The 18,305-nt window shown below is 41.3% G+C and overlaps 2 long non-coding RNA genes across 2 annotated transcripts; both read left to right on the top strand.

Annotated features, from left to right (window-relative positions):
* The first annotated feature begins 1,381 nt into the window (after window positions 1–1,381).
* On the top strand, window positions 1,382–3,118 carry LOC142604899 (uncharacterized). Its single transcript, XR_012838748.1, has 4 exons — window positions 1,382–1,495; window positions 1,734–1,916; window positions 2,155–2,275; window positions 3,049–3,118. It is a non-coding gene; the product is annotated as an uncharacterized LOC142604899 (long non-coding RNA).
* A 10,527-nt stretch (window positions 3,119–13,645) lies between these two features.
* Window positions 13,646–15,032, top strand: LOC142604901 (uncharacterized). The gene is made up of 3 exons (XR_012838750.1): window positions 13,646–13,748; window positions 14,252–14,409; window positions 14,913–15,032. It is a non-coding gene; the product is annotated as an uncharacterized LOC142604901 (long non-coding RNA).
* The last annotated feature ends 3,273 nt before the right edge of the window (window positions 15,033–18,305 follow it).

An 18,305-nucleotide genomic window follows, 5' to 3' on the forward strand; every position in this document is an offset into this window, starting at 1 on the left:
CAAATAACTGCCATGAATATTTTACACCAATACATTAGCATGTTTTAACTTTCACTGACCATTAAATATTCAGTGGCCGACAGGAAAGCTCTCCTTTTGCGTGTCTGCTACTTACCCACATTTGGCAATTCAAGCTACTCGGTGTGAGATATAGATGGCTCTCTTCCTCTTCATTTTCTCTATTTTTGCGAGCTTACCTTGTGACAACGGGGAACTACAACTTCAGAACAATGAAGACTGTCGAAGTGGAAATTACTGCAGAAGAGAACAGAATCTGCCAATTTGTCCAGCAGGTATTTGCAGATATTTTACCAGACGTTATCATTGTCTTTAGAATGTTTCTCAGTCACGTACTGCTCATTAAAAACGCAGTCAGATTTTAATGTTGCTGAATGCTACAGGAGCTCTTAGCTAATCAATTGGGCTTGCTGAAATTCATGTTCTAAGAGGTAAGCAAGCTTAAACAAGAAGTATAGAGCATTCAATTTTATTGTAATAAGATTTGCGTATCAGAAGACTTCCTTTCTGTACTGTATAGTAAGCCAATATTGAAATGAGGGAATATTTTCACTGAAGCAGGATTCATTTAAGTGATTTAGGTGTTATGACATAAACAAGCTACAATAATTAAACCGGAAAGACACTAACTCATCTATCTACATAATACAGCTGCATTATACAAGAAAAATTTACAAGAACTGTTGTTGTTGTTCAAAGGCTTTTTCTGCCCTGAAGGAAGCATCACACCAGTTCCGTGTCCCCCAGGAACTTTTCGTTCGGAAGGAGCAGCACTGATATCACACAGCTGCTTGACATGCCCAGTGGATTTCTTTAATCCCAGGCCTGGCCAAAAAGCGTGTCTTCCCTGTGGCTCAGAGGCAGTGCAGCCTGCAGAAGGACAAGAGACATGCATCTGTCTTGGGAAAGGTCAGGTGTTTCAGGTACAGGAGCAGTCCTGCAAAAGCTGTTCGGTCTTAACGCGCATCAGTATTACTTCACGCTTTGTCCTTCATTCTCTTTACCTCACCTGCACTGCCCTGTTCAGTCCCTCCCTCTTCAGCATTGACAGCCCTCAGTCCTACACCTCCTTTCCAATTACACAGACCCACAGGGAAGGGGGCAGGGACACCAGAGCTACATATGTTTGGAGTTTCCTCAGGGCTACATCAATCCTCCCTCCTTCACCGGAAGATAAAGGGTATGTGCAGGGACATCAACGTTTCATCTGACCTTGGTCAGATAAGGTGCAATGCTTAATACAGCAAGGTACAGGACAGCATCTGCACAAGACTGCAGGTTCCTAAACAAATATCTGGTTTTTTTCTTCCAGCCCCGTGATGCTCACTGCACATGCCCTCCAGGTTATTGGAGGTCCTTAGGTGATGGAAGACACTGTGTCAGATATGCATATGATATTTGTCGAGATTCAGCCTCCCGAAATCAGGAAGGACAGTGTTTGACCAAGAAAGGATGGGTTCATTATTGCTCACAGAAGGTATTTCGATTTTTGCATTAGTTAAATCCAAAGACCATGCAGAAACTACCCTAAAAGCCAACTCCCAAGCTCTTCCTTCAGAAGGCAGACAGCACAGCAACCAAGTGTTATTAGTGTTTTCACAGGAGGTTTTGCCTCTTCTTCAACCTGAAATAGAAAGCCCAGTTTTCCCTCCTCATTAAGGAACACCTGGACATTACTTGTTCTGCTATTTTATTCCTTTTTTTCCCTCTTACAGGTTTGTACTGTCCCCAGAGATTATCAAGGTTATGACAAGGTTCTCGGCCTCTGCATTTGTCAAACTGACAGTCTGGAGAGCGTGTGTAATTCTCAGTGTAGGAGACAACAAAGAGATACTCTGCAGGTCACCTGTATAGAGAAAAGTGCCCAGCTTTCCATCACTTACAGAAATGGGAGCAAGGTAAAAGCTGTGGTTGTTTTCACAATCTACCTATTTTTGCTAGGCTTTCTAGACTTTTAGTAATCTTTTAACCAAAGAACACCCTCATTCCTTTTTCTCTTAGAAAATTATAGAAAGCAATAGCCAAAATCCCCAGATGCTATTCTATTATATGCATAACATATTTTTGTACTTGGTCTTATATTGCAACTGTGTGAAAAAAAAAAGTAAAAAAAAATCTGAACTCTTTTTCTAATAGACTGCTGTTCTCTTAGAAGAATTAAGAACAGTTCTACCAAGGCCATATTTCTCTTTAAAAGATGTCTGCAGTTCAGAACAAAGCAAATATACTCATCCAACATACATCGTGAAAATGAGTGGTAAGGGAAAGAATAACAAGAAACATAGTCTTTTCTGAGTATTGAATAGCTTTCATAAACAACAAGCCTTTCCATGATGTTTGTAACACAAACAATAAGAAATCTTGATGCTTATATCCTGATGGCATGCAGCAATATAAATTCATCACTCCATGCAAAATGCATCCCACTCAGTCCCAGAACGTTTATCTGAAATCTGTATATTGCCAATATTACAGGAAAGGACAGATATTCAGAGATTTCTTCCCATCCCTTTAATTATTATAAACAGAGATGAAGAGTATCTTTGCCTGTCAAAGGATTCCCTTCTCAGGTCCTTTATCTGTACAGATTTTCTCTTGGGCTTCAGATTTTAATGTACTTTTACCAAGTAGAATTAGAAGTAGTTAAACTTTTTTCCCCAGGATTCCAGAACCAATCCATAGGCCAAAAGTACTATTTGTAAACCATGTGAAAGATTAGTAATAACAATAGGATAGATTCATTCGCCTGTGGTACCTTGCACAGTTTCATTGACTTCAGCCACATTAAACCAGTTGCTACTTAAGGAACAGGTCTTGCAACACCAAACAAACCCTAAAGGCTACGAGTAAGGCCCAAGCATTTTAAAGCACTGCCCTAGAATAAGAGGAATGTACTAAAAGGTTTACCATTTGGATTTTGTAAGTTTTCCTTGGGGTCTTTGGGGAGCTGATACTCCATAAACTAGGAGGAAAAGCCAAGTCCAACATACCAAAAACCAGAAGTGACCAATGCTTTTTATACCTCTTCAGGAAAAGGATTTTTAGGAGTGTATAATCCTGACCCACAACTATTTCACAACTTCGTCATGTTAAATGAGGCTTCATCACATCACAAAGATAGGCTTTCTCCAGTAACAGTTCCAGGTAAGTTCTCCTGTAGAGCTCAAAGCATGTATTTAACAGAGCCTCTCTAAGATTTAACTGCGCTTTACCTCACCATCTTCAAATGCCCAGAGAAGCTGTTCACACTAAGCAAAACAAAGTAAAACAAAAATCTTTACCTTCTCTGCACCACAAGCCAAGACGGCCACAGCCCAAGCCCACTAGTCAGCAAACTGCTTCCCCCAGCCCCTACCTTTGACCCGAGGCGATGAGGAACAACTGTGTGGGCAAGTGCTGAACGCCTCCACCTGCGTGTGCACATGACCCGGCACAGAGCCCCTACCACTGCTGCCGCCGCCACGTCCGTAGGTACGCAGGGAGAACAGACCCCAGGAGCAACTACCAGAACTGAGCTTCTCCCGTTTCCTCCCACATGTGTCCTTTGCCTTAGTAGTCCTGATCCGCAGTTTAGGTCCGCTTTTCAGTTCTCATCTATATCACCCTCTCCTTGGCTTTGCGTGTGTCAGATTGCTTCCTTATTATTCCTTCCACTTGCATTCCTCTGGGACAGCAGGACTAGAGCCCCTCTTTCGTGTGTGTGTGGAGATATCCTCTAATCTATAGGCAGGCCAAATCTGACTAAACGTAGAGGGACAGACCCCTTACAAAGGCTGCGATTTTGCAAGAGGTGCTGCTCCTTTACCAGATCCACCTCAGCACAGCTGTTGCAAGAAGGCAAGAAAATTTGGTGCACAATTATCCAATGCCAGGAAAATGCCAGCGGTATGTTTGCATGCTGTCATGACAGTAAACTTTATTCTGGAAACCAAATTTGCATGTATAAAGTTCAGTCATAAAAATGAAAAGGAAACGCTATATCCTGCAGTTGTTCTGTAGACAGAAAATGATCAGTAATGATCCAAACCTAACAAGGTCTGTGCTTTTACAGTTAAGTCTGGCCATGAAGAACGCAGGTCTTCCCGGGTACAAAGCCTGAGACCTTCAAACTCCACATCAAAAATCATATTTACTGGCATCTTAAATCCTACCACGTGCATTAATGTTAATGTTACCATCCTGTTCATTGTCTCCAAGGAGCATTACCCAGTTTATGATATGTAAGTACGAATGCCGAACATAGAAGAACCTAGCCAACGCTCTTCTACTTAAATGTCTGTATTGGGTCTGGCTGAGATGGAGTCCATTTTCCCCGCAGCAGCCCTCACAGTGCTGTGCTGGGTATTGGTAGCTCGCAGGGTGCTGATAACACACCGGTGTCCTGGCTGCTGCTGAGCAGTGCCAGCACACATTAAGGCTGTCTCGCCAACATTTCTCCCCCCCGCCGCCCCCGCTCACCAGCAGGCTGGGGGTGGGTAAGACCTTGGGAGGGGACACAGCCAGGAGAGCTGACCCAAACTGACCAAAGGGATATTCCATACCATATGGCGTCTGCTCAGCAATAAGAGGCTGAGAGATAGAGGGAGGAATGGGGCAGGGGCATTTGGGGTTTTTTACAACATTTGTCTTCTGGAGTAAGCAGTACGCATACTGAAGCCCTGCTTCCCAGGAACTGGCCGGACATTGCCTGCTGATGGGACGTAGAGAATAATCTTTTGCTTTTTTGCTTTGCTTCTGTGCGCGACCTTTTGCTTTTGCTACATTAAACTGCCTTTATCTTGACCCACGAGTTTGGGGGTTGTTTTTTCCATTTTATTTTTCTCCCCTCCCTGCGTTGCTGAGGAGAGGAGTGATAGAGCGGCTTGGTGGACACCTGGCGTCCAGCCAAGGTTAAACCACCACAGTGTCAGGGAACAAGGCTGAAGTTTTCACTTTTTTCAACATAGAATTAAGAGAAAACATGACTGGGAAGGGCAGAATTCTCATCATTAAACATACTCCAATGTCTTTTTGACAGAGAAGACATTGTGGCACAGTAGGAAACCTTGTGTAAGTCATTAAGAAATGACTTCCTGCTGTTTCACATTTGTTTTGGGGAGAACTAGTTGGAGCAGCCCAGAACAAAGCAGGGCTGAGTAAACAGTGGGACTGTGTGGACAATTAGAGGTTCAGTGCCTAAACTCACACTGATCCTCAGCTATTTAGTGATATGGATGAACCCCGAGTGACAACTATGCCTTCGTAAATCTCTGCTGTAATTATGAGCCTACAGCAAAAAAATTTGGTACTGACAAGAACTGAGTTTTGTACTTTTGCTCCTAGAAACAACCTGTACAATACAAATGCTGAATTTGACTGGGGAGACCTTCGAAGCCTCAGAGAGGAAGTAAGAGAGGCCTCCCAAAAATTCCTCCTCTTCCTTTTCCAGTTTCAGTTCCCCGGTACCTACGTGCTACGGCTGAGTAGCAATCAGCACAAAAGAATGGTTTGTATCAAGATTCCTGTCTTTGCATTTACAATGTCCTTCTTAGCAAAGTATTTCATGTTCCATACATATTTTTGGAAACAGGAGATTTTGAAAATAATAGTGAGCATCTTTTCAGTTTTGTACATCATACTGTACAGGTAAGTATAGCAATAAATACGTGAGCTTGCATGCATGTGTACTACATGTATGAGTGCAGAATGGTGCAACTGCTGCAAAGCTTTTACTCAGTGTAACATCAAAATAACCCTTCATATTGAAATCAACGTGCGATTTAAAATCAGATGCAATGACAAGTGACTGGGTCTTTTCATTAAGTACGTTAGGGTCATGCCCCTTGGAGGACAGTGTTATGAAGAGGGGCCATTCTTCCCCACAACACCCAGATACGCTGTACAGGTGGGCATTGCAAAAAAACGAGACCTCCTACTGAAACCTGACTGGACAGCAATTACTGGAGCAATCACAGGACTTCTCGTATTGCTTATCGCCTCCGTGGTATTGTCAGTAAGTAACAGTTACTCAAACTTTTTTAAAGATATTACAAGATTTTGCGTAATGAACCCGCAAGCTACCTGTTCCTTTAGGCATCACCTATAAAGTTGAAAATTAGAATAAATTGTAACTTGACCTCATGTTTTATTTATGGGGTAAAATTCATCTCTGTGAATTGATCCAGCACCACCAAAGCCCCAGTATATTTACCTGTATTTACATACCCCTATATTTACATAGGCCACTTAGAGACACTCAAGGTGTAAGTGAATTTCATTCCTCTTTTCTGATTTATTAGATCAAACCATAATAAAATCCTTCACAACTCACATTTCTTTGGGAAGGAATGAGATCATCAATGAGGTGATAATTATTTTTTCTTTAACGTCTGACCAAGCCTGCCTCAAAATAAAGAAGACGTAGATAAGTCCTAGAAAGCTACTATAAAGAACTGTCAGTAATGAATAAGTTTCTCCAATGGTCATTCGTGTGACATTCGGTTTTGCACTCCTTATTCAGACATAAGTCCCAGTGACCACAACATACCTGAGATCAGATGCGCTGTTTCACAATTAAAAAACAAGTTGGTCCTTTAGACTGTTAATCCCCCAAACAGCTATTCCTTTTTGTTTCTAGCCCGTTCTGAAACCAACAGGCTTTTTCTGCAACCAGACTACTGAGGTCACGATAGATTTATTCACCCAGCAGGTCACTATACTTTCTTCCCCTTCGTTTCAGCCTCATCTGCTGGGATTACTAATTCTTCTGTTTTAGAACAGATTAATGATGTACTGAGAAAACGAACTCTCAGGGTCTTTTCCTAACAGGTGACGATACATCCCGTTTGTTGAGTGAATATCACGCAAATCACATTAATAGAACATGTTAAAATAAGAAAAGGAACTTACTTGTTTAATGTTGTTGTGTTTCGCAGCTTCTTTGTCAGGGACTTAGGTGGTCACAGAAAGGTGCTACCTGCCCTCCATTTCGAAGGCAGCAGCTGAAGTATAATCTGAACAGCTATTCCTCCAATGTGTCAACAGTCTTTTCCGTTAAGAAATGTCACTCCTCGCTGCAGAACAAAGGTAGTATGGATGACGACTCTTGCAGCACCGATGGAACAGGTCAGATAACAAAAGGGCTAAACGACAGTGAGTCTGCCTGGGTACTTGCCTATAATGGAGCCAGAATGCCGTGTTTAGCAATGCGCAGTGGCTGCTAAATTCCATGATTTACATGCATTCTTTGTTCAGAAAACAGTTTTAAATGAAAAAACCACTAATAAATGAATATCCGTGTTTCAGCCTGCTCCCTGAAAAGAGGTGGTGTTTGGGAGCCTGAAGAACAGATAGATCTTGAGGCGTTCAATACCAATGTTTTCTCTGAACTTTTGCTGAGACAGTCGCTATCTGTCACAACCAAACTGGGCCATTTCAAAGAAGAGGTAAATTGCATTTTGGGGCTGCTTATATTTACGTAGAAAGAGCTTAAAACGCATAACTTTGTCTGATACCATTGTTTCATTAGGTCTTGGCTATTAGGTACATGCGCTATTTCAACTTTCTGCTTTTTAGAACATGAAACACAAATACGTACTCATATTCTTAAGTGTGTTGTTTATACCGTGTAATATAGTGGGAAGAGTAGTGACCTTAGGGCAGAACGTTTTGGTTTTCTTATGGTTCTGCACTGAACTGATACCATTTTTGGAAAGTGACTTCATCTTCCAGCTTCAATCTTTCACCTGTAAAAAGAAAATAATACGGATTTCCTAGTCAAACAATTGAGAGCTGCAGATTAACTTGAGGAGAAATACAAATTAATGAATCGATACACAGTAGCACAGCTATGGATCCTCATTCTGTTATTTGAATTTTATAATAATCTCTCAGCTAAAATCAATGGGATAGCATTTCGCAGCCCTAATGGTGAATCTCCCTGCAATACTCATCTGAGTTCATTTGTGGCTTAAAGGACAGTAGAGGGAGCTGGCACTACAGCATGCACTTAACAGATGAGTGGTGTGGAGAAACCAACGTACCCTTACCTGAGACAAGCTAGCATTAATGTGTTTTGTACTGAAAACTCAGACACCAGCACGTGTTTTAATTTCATTGAGAGGCATCTATTTTGAAAAGAGACTTCACTATCTCCAAATCATCTCTTAGAGTCCTAATATAATCTTTTTTTCTCTTCCCTTCTCCTCTCCTTTTCTCTTCCCCTCTCGTTTTCTCTTCTCCTCTCTTCTCTTCTTTTCCTCAGGTGAAAACTATATATCACAAGCTTACGAGTGAAATATCTTCACTGAAAAAACTTTGGATAAAGACACTGAGCATCCCAGAAGAGATGGAGGCTTATGAGAGCACAACGACAGAGGCTTACTTGAAAGCAAAACAGCAGGTAAAGCTCGGTTCAGCAACATTTACACATGGAATAACAAGTGAAATTCTCGGTACTTTCTTTTCATAATTTTAGGCATGGCCAGGCAAAACCTCACTTTTGGAATTGTAGACATTTCATATTTCATAGGCTGCAAAACAATTAACATTGTAATGTCTGTGAACAACAGCCTACATTGGGCCTTTAAAGCATTTCAAGTTGCCGCTACTCCTTCGTGCTAACACAGAACCATATCTCTGAAAGATTACTCTTCTTTTTTTTCTTTTCTTGCTCTGATACACCTATGCATCCCATCTCTTCTTCTGGGAGCTCTTGCCTCTCTGCTTTGGTAGCAGAGGTTTCAGCTTTGAAAACAGTATAAATTCATCTGCTTGAGCGCTGTGTTGCAACTTCTTTTTCCACATCAGAACTTGTTTACATCATTACAAAAGTTCTAGGAATGAAACAATTTCATTTCTTGAAACCAGAAATACACTCATTGTCTCACTTGGAAAACTGTGTATGCTGCACAGTAAGGAGTTGCAAAAGCTAATTCTTTCTTAAGGACTTATTATATCCCTAGTTAAAAGGATATCTGAAGTTATTAGCTTACTCAGATCTGGGTACATGCTGATCACTCACATGCTAGATAATTGTAGTTCCGTATATTAGAGTTGTCAGCATATGTATGTTCAAATCAACACATCAAAATTAATTTAAATTTCTAATCTTTGCCATTTTAATAAATGGCAGAAAATTGCAATGTCTGTTTACATTTGGATAAAACAAAAAACAACCACCACCAACAACAACAACAAAAATCCCCCAAACCCAAACCAAACAACAAACAAACAAAAACGCAAGCAAACAAAAAAAAAAAAAAAAGAGAGATGTTTGGATTTTGTATCCCACCTAGGCTGAAGAAGAGATGCAGCAAAGGAAACAGTTGGCCACTGAATATGAGGAAATTGTGAACAAACAGATGCACTTATTACAGCATGATCTGAAATGCCAGGAAGAGCACTGTGTCGCGTTCAATTCGGCCCTGCGAGAGGTGGTGAGATTGGCAGAGATGCTGACAAATAAGGTGGCTGGTAAAGGAAACCAAACAATGCTGTCTCAGCCAGACTGTACAAGGTAATAAACATACTGCAAAATTCTGCTGCAACTTTCTTTTTGCCAGCTAGAAAGAATTTGTGGCAAGCAATTGGGTTGGCTTGTGGTTGGCAGTGCATATCTCTGGAAGCTGAAATCGCAGATCATAATTTTCACATTTCTGTAAAGCAAGCCTAGAAAAATCTCGGAGACGAACTCTGAAAAGACTCCCATCATAATCTCGGGGACAACAATATTTTGAGAATCCTTTTCTTGTGCTATCAACTGATTTGGCTCTGGGATATCACACCAGTTTTAGTCAGTCATCCACGCTCTGACAGGTCTTATCACTGTCAGAATCAGAATGGTGTAATTCACGAGAAAACAGAGAAACAGGAAAGTGGATTTTTTTACTGCATCAGCCAAAGCAAATACTCAGGAAGCTCTCTAACTGCCAAAGCACAGATATCGTTTGCATGTCCACCAAAATTCTCCTTTTACTGCTCCCTTTAAATTGCTCTCACTTATCTTCAGATATCTTTCTCTCTTGAATTGCAGCCTGTTGGCCCAGATAGAGGCTGCAAGCAGCAAGATGTCAAGCCTAATAATAAAAGAGAGTCACCGCCTCAAAGCATGGGGAGTGCTGGGTGAAGGAACAGGAGCCCACCTTCTTAACAAAGCTAAAACCAGGATACTTACCAAGCAGGAGCTCGTGGGTAACTACAACCTCTAGAAAGTAGTTTGAAAATTATGTTAGCATGTAAGGAAGCGTAGGCAGGCCAGTTTAGCATAGGTCACAAAATACATGTCACGAAAAATAGCTAGGTCCCAAAAGAACTAATAGCAAAGTCAAAAGAGACTGTATTTATAAAATGATGGCCTCGCTGAGTTCCCACTAACAACTTGTAAATTAAGGGGTTGTTACAAAAGCAAAGTCATCAGTAGAACTCTTCTACGTTGTTTCTTAGGAAGAATGTCAGATTTGCATTCCTCAAGATCTTTGACTGGGTACTTGCTCATTATCCTCTAGCAACAGAGAGGGAAATGAACTGTTCTGTAGGCAAGTTTCAATAAGTTCAATTATTTTGCTCCTATGTGTTTCTCTGCTTTCTAGTATTGTTGCGTGCGTTTTGGTACGACAAAATGTAAAAGGTACCCTGACACCGAGACACCCCTTTCTTTCACCCTTCTAAAAGGAATAGAAGTAAAAAAGAGACAATAAAGCTGACCTTGGATGTTTAAATGAGTGTTGCAGACTGAGGCAATGAAATCTAAAATCCTGAAAGGACATTCATCAAACATTAGTCTCCTCACTGTTACGAAACTCATGCAGACGTGGTAGAGAGATAATCGAATTGCCACGCACTGTAGACTTTTCCCCACAGACATCCTCTGTAAAAGGCAGTAGAAAGATCCATTTGTTTATTCTCACCCCATCTCTGCCCTTGCACCCCGTTTCTGATAAACTAGCTCACCCTCCCCACTGCTTCTGTGAGGCCTACAGGCTGCTTCTTCTCTCCCCCCTCCCCATCTACTGTAAACTGCTTTTAGACTCAGATGGCACTGCCCGAGCCCCTGACGTTGTCTGCGTGGATCCTGTCACTGGATTGTTAACTCCCTACCCACACTGCGCCATGCTGCTGACCAGGCAGTGCCCCGGGCCAGTACCTAGCAATCATTTTCTGCATCCCGAGACTGGAAAGGTACTTCACGTGGCTGGTAATGTTGGTTACGATCCCGTCAGATCTAGGCTGGTCTGTGCTGTTGATTCTGTTTCAGGTAAGTGCCACAAGGCAATAATCAATTGACACAACTGCCTATTTGTGGAGTGCAATTATAGTGGGGGTACTGGTTAAAACAAAACCAACCAAACAGAAGAAGAACCCCAGCTTGTTATATTCACATGTACTTTTCCCATAACAAAACCTAAAGAAAACCTGAGAAAGCTTCTCATTAGCACAGCACTGGAAGACAGTGTTGTTCAGCAAGACATAAGACTTACTGAGAGTAAGACGTATTAGATGTTACAAGGCTTGTACAGAAAAAAGTATTGAGGTATTCCTCATTTCTGACAGATTTCAGGCCCTCTGTTCATTAAACTACAAAACCATTATATGCTAAGAAACTTGCAATTTTAAGGGAATGGCCAAAGCAAAAATTAAATTTACAAAACCCCATACAATTGTCAGAAATGGCTTACATGCATTCATTTAATTCTGGACCTAAAGACAACACACCTTTACTATCAGCATCCTCTGAAAGCTCCATAGTCTCCATTCCAAGCTCTATTGCTTCCTTGCCATTAGCATTAGTTCACATAACCATGTTAAATTTCTTCTGGTTCTACACACAGGTAAGCGTCATAAGCCTGAAGTGCCAATATTTCCCTACATTCCTTACCCAGTTTGTCCCAACACTGGCCTACCCGTGAAGACAAAACTTCCAGTCCTCTGTCCTGAAAAAATGTTTGGTATGGGAGGACTCATGCTAGATCCGGCGACAGAAATAGAAGTTCCAGTGCTTGGGGTTACGATTCATCCTCACACTGGGCAAAAGCTGACTGTTGGCGGGACATACCTTAACCCCCTTACTGGCATGTTGACACCTCTGGAGATTGGGGGTCCTATGACTGAGCCAGAGGGAGGCAAGATTGTTCCAATACTTGGAGTCAGTTTGGATAGTATCACTGGTAGGTGATTGCTCTTCATGATTCAGTAAGTATGGTATGCACTGTTCATTTAACCTGCCCCTAACCGATTGATTCGAGGCACAGACAAGAATGAGCCTAAAAAGTCTTTATGTTCACCTCACAGCTTTGCCTTCTCCTGTCGAGCCAACTGTAGAACAGTTGTGCAACTTAGCTTTTACAGACAGCAATCCTTCTCTTTTCTATAGTTCTATTTTACAAGTTATCACTTTAAAGGTCAATAAAACTACCTAGTGAAACTGTGAGAGACATCTGAGGTTATCATTCCTTAACTATGACATGAACTACTGAAGTTGATTTGACTCTTAAAGATGGCGAAATTGCTCTATTAAAATATTAAAAGTAGCATGAAATGCATTATTTAGAGGCTGGGGGGTGGGGTTCTAGATTTTTAAGAAGCATCTTCACATACCTATATCCTTCGTGACTCATGTTAGAAGATAGACTGAAACCCCAAAAAAGGAGTGGGGACCTTGATCTTCTTCTAAACTAGAAACTAGGAGACTTATTTAAAAACATTTTGTGAGCCAAATTATTTTATAAACAGCCTCAAACTTCCCCCTCTGTGTGTCCCATTCCACCTATTTCTCCTTCCATTGAAGTAAATGATCATTGTGCCTTTTTCTGAATGGGAAGGACTGGAACATAATGACAAGTTGCCAGGTGATGTTCTGACTCTCGTTTCCGGTTCCGTAACTGCAGGAGAAGTTATGCCTTTAGGTGGGCTGGTGGGTCCTTCCGGAAACCTGCTGCTTCTTGGAGATGCCTTCACGGAACCTCTGAGTGGGAAAACGGCCCGGGTACAGGGAGCTCACCTCCGGCAGGACGAGGTGCTGCCCCACAGTGGAAGTTACCAAGCAGTATTGGAAGCTGACTGGCTGCTATCACAAACCAACGTGGTGAATGCTCTGAAGCAGTTTAAGGCATCCATTTTGGAAGATACCTGTCTAGTAGCAGACAGATTAGCAGCACTAAAGGCTTCAGTAGAAGATATGAAGAAATCTTTCACCAGTAGGTTTTATCATGCAATACATTGCTTGCAAAGCCTGGAGAAAAAACAGGAAATAGCTTCAAGTCTCAAGAGTAATGGTGGTAAACTGGGTAGGTATAAAACAACCATCCTCTTTTAGGGCATAAACAGGTATCATTACACTGAAGGCTACAGCCATGTACCCATTTCCATCACAGGATTTGGCCAAGACACCAGCACCTCAAACTTCTAGGAAGTTTTTTTGTCAAAATAGCCACTCTAGCAAATTGTACAATGAACTCGGCCAGGTATTATTTGGAAGCTGTAGCAAAAATAACAGCACTGTAAGCCTCTGAAAATGAAAGCAGTTCTTTTCATCACAAAAGTACTTAATGGTTTATGCTTCTCATATTTTTTGAATATACTAGGTATGATCAAATATCCTGGCACAGAGAAATTGATCCCTGCAGTGTTTGGAATGAAAATCCCAGATCCTGGTGGGTCCAGTTTGATGGTGCCAATTCTGGGAATAGACTGTGACTGGAATACTAGGCAGTCTTCCCCACTCGCAGGAACCATGGAAGATAGAAATGGAAAAGGTAGAACACAAAATTGAATTGGATTATATAAACAATAAAGAGATAAGGGCATGTTATCTTCAGAGGGAGGAAATCACCCTATCAAAACAGATCGGTTTCTACCTCAACGCTGAATGGAAAATATCAGTTTTCATGGTGTGTACATTCAAAAAAAAGTAACACCAGCATAACAGTGAAGGAGAGCTGGGACCAAGACCAAATCACATTGTGGCTTTCAGCCCTTCAAAAATCTACCGTACTCGTTAGGAGAACTATTCTGATGTTCTTCTCAGTGATGGGGCCATAAACAGATGCTGTCTGAAGGTGAAGGTTTGCAGTGCCTTCGTCCAACACTTGGTACATATAGCATTTACGGGTCAGGAAAATTCAGTTTGTTTTTCGTTAGGCGATCTGAAATCATTGTAAGTTCCTTTTGAACTTTAATAAAAGCTGCTCACTAGGGCTGCAGCTGGAATTCGTAATCTAAATTCTAAGTATTTTACTTAGCTTTTCTTTACCCACAGGCCTTGTCCCCATCACTATTGGTGTCAGAGCCATAAGTCCAATTACAGGTGAAAGTGGGCCTGTTATAGGTGCGCAAACCAACCCCTGGACACACAGTGTAATTCCTACTGTTCAGTCTCTTGGAGCTTTACCAAGAAGAGCTACAGATCCAGATCTGGTAATTACAGCTCCAGCAAACTATCTTTACTTAAAGGTCTGATATCTGTGGGAAATTCTTTGCTGATGCTTTTCAACTACTAAGAGGAAATTTCTCTTCTTTCTATGCCCCACAAATAGTATTTTCTTGTAGTTCAAGATGAACTGAAATATACGTGTGTCATTTTACTTACCCCTCTTCTGTTCAATATCTTTTTTTCTCATTTTACTTACTTCTCTTTCATTATCTGCTTTTTCTCCCCCTTCTAGCTGTATCTTCTTCTGTCAATCTTTGTACCTTCTATTTCATATCTTTCCCCTACCCCAAAATATACATCGCGTTCTGACATGCATTATAACATGCACAGACTTAGGATTGCAAAGCATTCATCCCCTGTGGCAGCAAAGTTGGATAGATGCTGTCAAAAACATCGAGTGGAGATTTCATCACTAGCTTCAATGAAGTTTATAATCTTCCTCAGCTTCCTGCAAATCTGAGCTATTATGTCTGTCATTGCTTTACAGCTGGACTTTGTAGAAAAGGAGATAAATTCAAGGCATATATACTGGCATTGCAGAAGAAAAAAGGAAGAAGGGCTTCTTAAAAAGCTGAGCTCTCTATTTCTTCATGTCCTTGATACTGCAAAAGAGGGAAAGGCACAGAAGGTATGGTGCATTCTTTGTGCAGCTGCCTTCAGGAAAGTTCTTTAAAAATTCTTTAAGGAAGTCTTGTTCACACGTATCAAATTCAAATATCACTGATGCTGCACCCAGGATGGTGGTGGTCTGAATCCAAGTCATTTTCCTCACCGGCACAGTGCAAACCAAAAATGTAAACGGAGATGTTCCTACTTCAGTGCAACCATTCCCAGCATATGGGAACGGTGTCAGGTGTCCCAGCAGAGGAACAGTTCAAATTCAGCATGTGTCTCTACACAGCAAGGACAACACAATTCATAGTGGTATCAGAAACAGGGGCTTTGCAATTGGTTTCTATACAGTCAGAACAATTAAAAGGCTAGGAAAAACCAATCACCAAATTAGACAAGCTATTGCTCTCATCTGCCAGAGGAAAGAGTATCATCACAACAGGTCACTATCTCACAAGTTCGCAACGTTATCTAAAACTCCCTCTCCTTTTCCTTTTCTTACAGATAAAATACAAGGAAAAAGTGAAAGACATTGAAGAAATGTGCCATTTTCTTAAAGGCTCCTCTCTGCAGGAAGCTGAGAGACGAACCTCAAAGTATTTCAGTAGCCAGCTGGCCACTGAACTATCCCTGCTGTTCAAAGGTACAATAGGGTCCGAGGGCAGGGAGAGGGAGGCAGGCTCATACATCATTTTCTTTGACGTTTGCTCCCTCTGACAGGTTGGCTTAAGCCTTACAAACTACTTATGTCCTCCTGAAGCGAGACAATACAGAGGTAGGATCTAAAAATTGGGCTGTTCTAAAAGATGAGGAATGTAGATGTGGTGAACAACATTGAGAATGCATATTACTTCAGATTTGCTCTGTGAATTTCCAGTAGATTATCAGATGGGTAATACTGCTAATATTTGCTGTTCATAGCTGACAGAGATGAAAAAGAACAGGAAATACAGTTTCTGTTGGAGATCAGAAAGGCACTGGAGAAGCTGATGGAGTTCATTGGAAAGATGCAACTTGAACAAGAACGAATATACATGCAGCAGATAGAGAGAGAAAAGCAAAGGAGCCACATCTCAAGTACTGAGACAGTAAATTACGTGAAGCTCAGAAAGGTGAGGTTGCTGCTGGACTGGGCTGAACATCCCTGGCCTCAGTCTACAGAACATTCTGGTCTACCTTTGAGAGGCACTGTAAAATGAAAGCTCTGAAGCCAGTATACTGTAATATTTCCAGTTCCAGGAAATACAGAGTTTCTCCTTTCCCACCTGGCCTTCTCTTAATCCCAGACCAAAAAAAAAAAAAAAAAAAAAAAAAAAAAAAAAAGGAAAAAGCATGGAAAGGCAGACATCATCAACAACGAAAAGAAATGCTGAAAAGCCCAGTCATCCTAGACACCCACTGCTCAGATATTTAATGATAGACTTTTGGCAACAGCAATGTCTCATTGAACTGTGTAACTGAAGCTGGATTTCACTAAGGAAAGAAATCCAATGGAACTGCAGAGCAGTGGTGGCTGAGCTAGGAGTGGATACAGGCTGGACTTTGGAATTAGAGAGAAGACCTGACAAAAATGCAATGCTTTCCTTTACTTTCCCGAGTGGAGAAGATTTTCCTTATGTTGGAGCTAAGCAGTCACTGACAGAGAATAAATGCAACCTACCGCACAAAGTCACTGCTGTTAAAGCTGGAACAGATCTAGGAGATCAGGACGTACTGCTCTGCCAAAAAGCGGTGCATATTCCCTGTAGGGCTGGATCCGGGTGTGATCCACAGGGGGTGTTTGCATAGCTGAATTTCTCTTCCTACACTCTTCCTTCTTGTAGGGAATGCTAGGAAATATCTAAAGACTTATTAGACTTCCACACAGGTAAATCCATATTCAGCCCTTGAAAACGTCATCAGTGCTTCTCCAAATAAGTGTTACTTACTACTACAGAGAATGCATCTGTGTCTGTCCAAGCAATACCAGCTGAAGTAAACACAGAGCTTCTTACTGACTGAATAGACTTTATTGAAATATATTGCCAGGAACTTTTCTTTTTTTGGCCCTTCTTCACATCATCTGGTTTCCCTGACTGCTCTTTAAGGGCTACCTAGACACTAGTGCTTTAGAGTTGTTACAGTGACACCAGCTTTGTAGCAAGTGACTTGCCAGATTAAGCGTAAGAAAGCAAATGAGAGCCAGGATTTGCAATGCAGGTGAAGCAGGCTTATATTGTGTATTGTTTCTTCCAGGTCATGCTTGCCCTAGCCTCTGAGTCTCAGGAACGTATACTGAAACAACAAGCTAGCGTGGAGACTGCATACACCAAACTGGAATATTTGAGGGACTTGTCAAATATCCAAACACAGCAGGCAAAGGTACTGACTTCGCCTTCAGGCAAATAAAAAGCAACCATGGTACCTGCTTTCTAACAAAAGCGTAAGCAGTTGCCATGTTCTGAGAATATCCATCCCAAACACTGCTGCAAGAAATCAGAGCCCTGTAAAACAACAAAAAAATTAAATGAGAATTGCTGAAGTTGATTTATGAAGTACATATGAAAGACTTAGATGCTTGGAAATTCAATCAAATTTCACTTCAAAAAGCAGCTTTTCCACAGGAAGGTTAGAAAAAAAAGTTAGAATAGTTAACTTGGAAGGAACCTACAATGATCATCTAGTCCAACTGCCAAGTCGTTAGTTTCTTTATTTGCAGTGAGATTTTAAACAGCCGAACACCTGAAGTTCCGTACTTCCTAGAGAAGAAGCAAGATATTAGACATTCCACAACTCCTGAGAACATTTTATTCTGGATGCAAAATGATTTTCAAAAATGATTGGGTACAGAGGATCACAAGTCCACCTGTCTTAAAGGGACCTTTCAAATCCCATAACCTATAATGTCTCCAGAACTGTAGACCCAAATCCTTTAGACAAGAGAGTCAGTGAATCTTTCCATTAATTCAATGGTCTCAGGATCTGATCCCTACTCTTTGCATTAACTAGTTTCCACACTCCATTTCAGACCGCTTACAATAAAAAGATTAAAATTAATGCCATTCCCTAATCCTCTTCCCCTTTCTTCAGAGTCCTTCCTTTAAAGTTCCCTGGGAGGTCTCTCCGTCCTCCTCTTCTGCTCTTGCATTCCCATGACACCATCACTATTAACTACATTTCAGCTTATTAGTCCAAATGAGACAGGGTTATTACACCACAGTGTTGAACAGAAAGCATTTTATCACATGTATGGCACTTACAAATGGATTCCAGAGAAACTGAGGACATT

Source organism: Balearica regulorum, chromosome 23, assembly GCF_011004875.1.
Source record: "Balearica regulorum gibbericeps isolate bBalReg1 chromosome 23, bBalReg1.pri, whole genome shotgun sequence".
In the NCBI taxonomy this organism is placed as follows: Eukaryota; Metazoa; Chordata; class Aves; order Gruiformes; family Gruidae; genus Balearica; species Balearica regulorum.